This window comes from Mauremys reevesii, linkage group 12 (assembly GCF_016161935.1).
Source record: "Mauremys reevesii isolate NIE-2019 linkage group 12, ASM1616193v1, whole genome shotgun sequence".
NCBI classification, from domain to species: Eukaryota; Metazoa; Chordata; order Testudines; family Geoemydidae; genus Mauremys; species Mauremys reevesii.
In genome coordinates, this window is record NC_052634.1 from 24996331 (window position 1) to 25002330 (window position 6000).

The 6000-nt window shown below is 48.7% G+C and overlaps 1 non-coding gene across 1 annotated transcript; it reads right to left on the reverse strand.

Annotated features, from left to right (window-relative positions):
• Positions 1-4674: 4674 nt before the first annotated feature.
• LOC120376577 lies at positions 4675-4891 on the reverse strand. The gene has a single exon (XR_005587435.1). It is a non-coding gene; the product is annotated as a small nucleolar RNA U3 (small nucleolar RNA).
• Positions 4892-6000: the final 1109 nt, after the last annotated feature.

Below are 6000 nucleotides of genomic sequence, written 5' to 3' on the forward strand. Positions count from 1 at the left end.
TGTAAATGAAGACCGCAGCTCTTGCTGCAAGACACCTGGTGTGTGGGAGTCCCTGTTTCCCCTTCAGAACCTCTGGTACATGGTGCTTCCCTCCTCCCAGTTCAAGATCCCCATCATGTGGGTGATCCCATCCAGGATCCCCGGTGGGTGTCTCTGTCCCCCACCCCATGAACTAGCTTCAGTGTGTGGTTTCCCCTGCCTGCCCCCATCCGGGATCTGTGGGTGTCTCTGTTCCCCTTTTCAAGATCCGTGTTGCTTGGGTGCATCCCTCCCCCCAAATCAGAATCCCCAGCGTGTCGGTGCTCCCATCCCCCCTCCAGTCTCTGCGGGGGTGTCTGTATAAAAAGAGACTGTGTCTCACTGTCTTGCACAGGCTATGCTGCAGGGGCTATTCACAGGTGTGACCCCACTACTGATCAGCAGGGGAGTTTTGACCTGCTCTGTTTCCGACCTGGGCCGGTTCACCCCTCCTTAGGCAACCTGGAGACCCCAAGCTTCCCCGGGATCACCATATTGATGCTGAACTTAGTGTGGACACCCGATCGGCACAGCCCCCTGCAGCCCAGAACTCCTGAACTCAAGTGATCCGCCAGCCTCAGCTTCCCCTGGCGCTGGGATCACAGGCACCAGCCACGGGGCCCAGCTTGGTTCACAGCCTGGCAGCTGGAGCTTTAAACTCTGCTTGTGAGCTCTGTGCCTTGGCCAGACGGGGACAGCAAGGAACTGGGAAATGCTCCTGCTTCCCCCGCCCCCGTCTCATGTCGAGCTGCAGGCGCCGCTGTCCTCCCAGGTAAGATCCCGGATGTTTTGGTGCCCCTTCCCCGCCCAGGTGTCCGGGTACCTCTGCCCCCAGACAGAATCCTGGATTAGCAGACAGACCAATGGAGAAATGCCGTTGAGTCCAGGGTAATACTCCACTGCCATTTTACCTTTTCGCTTGCTAAACTCCTTCCCAACCTTGTGGGGTCCCAGAGCCTGGTATTGAGCCTGAGCTGAGATGTCTACAGTGCAAATTTACCACCCCGCAGCGCAAGCCCCGGGAGCCTGCACTGGCACGGGACAACCGTGGGTGTTTCATTGCAGTGCAGACATAGCCTAGCATTATGTCTACACTGCCATTAACACACCCAAGTCACTATTCTCAAACCCTGGGTCAGCTGATTCAGGCTTGTGGGGCTTGTGCTGCAGGGTTATAAAATTACAGTGTAGACACTTGGGCTTCAGCCCAGCCTCCGAGACCCCACGAGGGGTGAGGGTCTCTGAGCCTGGGCTCCAGTATGAGCCCCAGGAGCCCAAATCAGATCATCCAGGCCAGCCGGGCCAGCGGGATTTTACCACAGTATAGATGCCCTCTCAGGGTCTGTCTTCACTGCAATGTAAGCCCAGGGTTAACAGAAGTCATGTCAGCAGCCCCAACACATAAACATAAACCACGAGGGAAAGACCCACCCCCAAATAAGCTGGGCAGTGTCCTTCTCCCTACAGTTCATAAGTCCGGCAACCAAAAGTCCTTTAACATGAGCCATCCCGTCTCTGCACCCCACTCACAGCTGTTGTCCTTAGTCAGTGCAAGCCCAGAGGTGCCTCTGTAGAGTTCACCTGCCATCCTGGGTGGAAAAAGGGGAAATAAGAAGGCCCCGTACTCACTATGTTGTCTAGGGACTCACTCATCCCTCCACTGCCACCCTGTCCTAACATTGGTCTAACACCTACATTTTAGTATTGGGATCCAAGCCCCAGCCCACTTCGCTTTGGAACCCCTGTCCCCTGCCTAGCAAATGCTATTGAATTGAGGGTGAGTCCCTCAATCAGGGTCTGCCAAGCACAGTTGTGCTGCCCTCGATTCACACAACAAGGATAACAACCCTTTATTTCTCCTGCCCCTGTAACATGGAGACTGGGAATCCAACACCAGCCAAACGTGATCATTTCGGCAAGCAATCCAACATATTTCCAACATACTGTAAAATCCACATGCAGACTCCTACACGAAACCTTGCAAGAAAATCTTCCTGAGGGGGTCTGAAGCACTTGCTGCTGGAGGGATTGAGGGAGCCGTGGGTTGGGATTGAGGGGCACTGGGAATGGGAGGGGCTGTGGGTTGGGATTGAGGGGCACTGGGAATAGGAGGGGGCTGTGGGATGGGACAGAGGAGAAGGGTGAAGAGTTTCAGGCTCTGGTTGGGAGTGAGGAGCAGTGAGCATAGGAGGGACAGAGGGTTGGGATTGAGGGGCACTGGGAAAAGAGGGGACATGGGTTTGGGCTGAAGAACATCTTCATTTGGGGATCCAGCAGGACAGGGGAAGGCAGCAGGTGATTCTAATTCCTTAGGGATATTCTGTGTGTGTGTGTGTGTGTGTGCAGGGGAGGAACATGCTCTATGCCCAGAGGCCTTTATTCCTCCAGGCTGCAAGGACAGAGGGGCTGTCAGGAAGTTGCCCCTTCAAACCCACACAGAAAAAGGCCCTTCTGAGGAAAGGGAAAATCCTGCAGAGAAAAAGTAACATCAAAGAGGACATGAGAAAGATAGTTTAAGATCTTCATGAGTAGTTTATCATCTGACTGCAGATTTGAACTGTGGATCCCCAGATTAAAAGTCTGATGTTTTACCAACTAAGCTAGTCAGGCTCATGAAGCACAGGAGCAACTTGGTGCAGAGGAGAAACTAGTCAAGAAAACAAGAGCAAGAAACAATAGGGGAAACCTGCTGCTCTCTCTGGCCCAGTCAACACTACGAGTTTATATCAAAACGTCTGTTAGTCTATAAGGTGCCACAAGACTCTTTGCTGCTTCTACCAACTGAGCTAGCCAGGCTCACATAGGAAAAGTGCAAGTTGGTGCAGAGGTGAAGCTAGCCAAGAAAATTCTTGGGTGAGTTCCCAAAGCCTGAAGGGTCAAAAATATTGTCACGGGTGGTTCAGGGTATATGTCCCCCCCCCCCAAAAAAAAGCAAACAGAAAAAAATTGTTTCTCACCTTTCTTCAATGTCACCGTATGTCTACTGAATGCTGCTGGCAGACGCAGTGCAGCAGCGCTACACAGCAGCATCCCCTTTCTTTCCCTTCCTGAGGGCAGATGGTGGTATGGGAGGACTGATATCTGTCATCGTCGTCCCGTGAGTGCTCCTGGTTGGCCTTAGTGAGGTCGGCCAGGGTTGCTTGGGCAAAAATGGGAATGACTCCCAGGTCATTCTCTTCTTTAAGCTTTGTCTAATGGAGATTCAGTCCTGCCTGGAATATCATAGCAGCTGGAGGCTGCCCTCCCCTTCCCGCCTTTGAATTCTACTTGCAGAGGCAATAAAGTCAGTGTTGTTTCAAATTCATGTACTCTTTATTACTTCATCTCACAAATGGGGGGATAACTGCCACAGTAGCCCAGGAGAGATGGGGGAGGAGGGAAGCAATGGGTGGGGTTGCTGCAGGGGCACCCCCTAGAATTACATGCAGCTCATCGTTTCTGCCAGATGTCTGGGGCTCGGACCTGGAGCAGCCATTTGCTTCTCTCGTTCTTTAGTAGGCTTGCCTGATAGTTAGGCAGGACTGCCTCTCCATTAGACAAAACTTAAAGAAGAGAATGATCTAGGAAGGCATTCCTATTTTTGTCCATATACCCCCAGTCAACCTCACTGAAGCTAGCCGAGAGCACGCATGACAGCAGCAAACGGTACAGTATAACTTGCAACTATCATTGTCAATTAGCAAAGCAGCAGACAGTACAGTATAGCTAATAACCATCTTTGCTAACTTGCAAAAGGCAAGGGGATGCTGCTGAGTAGCATTGCAGTACCGCGTCTGTCAGCACCATCCAGTAGGCATACAGTGACGGTGAAAAAAAGGCTGAACGGGCTCCATGGTTGCCATGCTATGGCGTCTGCCCAGGCAATCCAGGGAAAAGGGCGCGAAATGATTATCTGCCGTTGATTTCATGGAGGGAGGATTGACTGACGACATTTACTCAGAATCACCCACGACACTGTTTTTGCCCCATCATGCACTGGTATCTCAACCCAGAATTCCAATGGGTGGGGGAGACTGCAGGAACTATGGGATAGCTATGGGATAGCTACCCACAGTGCAACACTCTGGAAATTGATACTAGCCTCAGTACATGGGCGCACACCGCCAAATTAATGTGCTTAGTGTGGCCGCGTTCACTTGACTGTTTCCAAAAACCGGTTTCTGTAAAATCGGAATAATCCCATCGTGTAGACATACCCTGAGACAGCTTTAGAACCCTCTACCCACTATACGGCCAAGAGACAGCTACTCTCAGATCCTGTGTGGATTGTCTGATGGGCTTGGGGCCAAGAGCAAACTGCGTACCCCCTGCCAGAGCAGAAGAAGTAAAAATAGGGGCTTCCCAAAAAAAGGGAAGGGAAGAAGAGAGAAGCAAGTGCAAAAGGAAGAGAACATGCAGACACAAAACCCTACCTAAATTCTGAAATAGATTACAAGAAAAAAAGAGAGAGAGAGCAGCATAAAAAAAATTAAAAAACTTTCAGTAAGAACTGAATTAGAAACCTTTAAAACACCAGTTTTCACACTACCTTTACTTTTCTTCCAAATTCTACTAAAAGAAATTAAGACTTGCCACTAAACAACAGCTTTAAACAAGCTCAGATAACAGAAAAAGAAAACCAAAACATTTATTTTTAAATTTGTTTTATAAGGACTAACCACTCAGTCTGTGTTCTTTTCTTCTCAACTTCCTAAAAGGAAAGCAAGAACAGTCATCAATAGCAGACAGCAGGTGTATTAAAGCAACACTGTCCACTCACTTCATGCTCAGAAAAGAACACTTTAACTCCTCATCATGGTTAGCAAGGTCAGACACTTTCAGCCACAATTCTCTAGTTACAACCTATAGAAATGATCCCTGAAAGTATCGTCTTAATAAAGCTGTGCTCAGTTACACACCCAGGCTAATGTGCGCAAGCTTTATTCCCATGGTGAATGTTTTCATACAAGGGGTTTCACCCCCAGCGAATTAAAGAACAAAAATCTAAAACCAGGGTTCCCATTTCATTAAAGCACAATTGAGACAGCTTTAGAAGACTGTCCATTAGAAGATGTTTATGTCGCTATTTACAGACACACACCTCCTGATTAGCATGTGGAGCTCCTAGCAACTAATCAAACCCTCTTGCTTTGCCCTACCTCTCACAGGCTCCTCTGTGCCACATGACAGCCAGTCAGGCACAGACAATGCGGACAGGTCAACCCTTTCTAGCATGCTCCGCAGCTGTTTCTCTCCGGCTTGCTCTCAAATTCATCTGCACTAGAAGTTTTTGCAGGGTTCTATGTTACTGGTGGTACCTGCACTAAATCAGTGGGTCTTAACCTTTAGAGACACCTGTACCCCTTTCAGGAGTCTGATTTCTCTTGCATACCCCCAAGTTTTACCTCACTTAAAAACTACTTGCTTACAAAATCAGATGCAATATTTATAAAAATAAATCCCTTGAATATAAGTATTGTACTTACATTTCAGTGTATAGTATAGAGAACAGTATAAACAAATCAATGTATGAATTTTAATTTGTTACAAATTTGCTAGTGCTTTCTATGTAGCCTGTTGTAAAACTAGGCAAATATCTAGATGAGTTGATGTACCCCCTGGAAGACCATTGGATACCCCTGTTTGAGAACCACAGCACTAAATCACCCTTACTTTTAGAACTGGTGCCACTTGAACCAAGGCATTCGGAACCATTTCAGGGCTAGCAGACAGTAGCAACACAGCTGCACTAGGTCTGTTGTTCCTCCCTACACAATTCCCACTTGGAAAGAAGATATCTTCTGATCTGACCCTATTTACTATTGTGAGCTGCACAGGCAACTTTCTCTGTGTTATGTGAGCAGAATCCACACACTATATACTACCTGTATGGCCCTGAGGGTGCCACATCGGCCGCAGCTGCTGATTGGGTCACAGGTTGAGAATCACTAGTCTATAATTTTGCAAAGTCCATTGCCACAGGCTTTCCCCCCATGTCTGCTG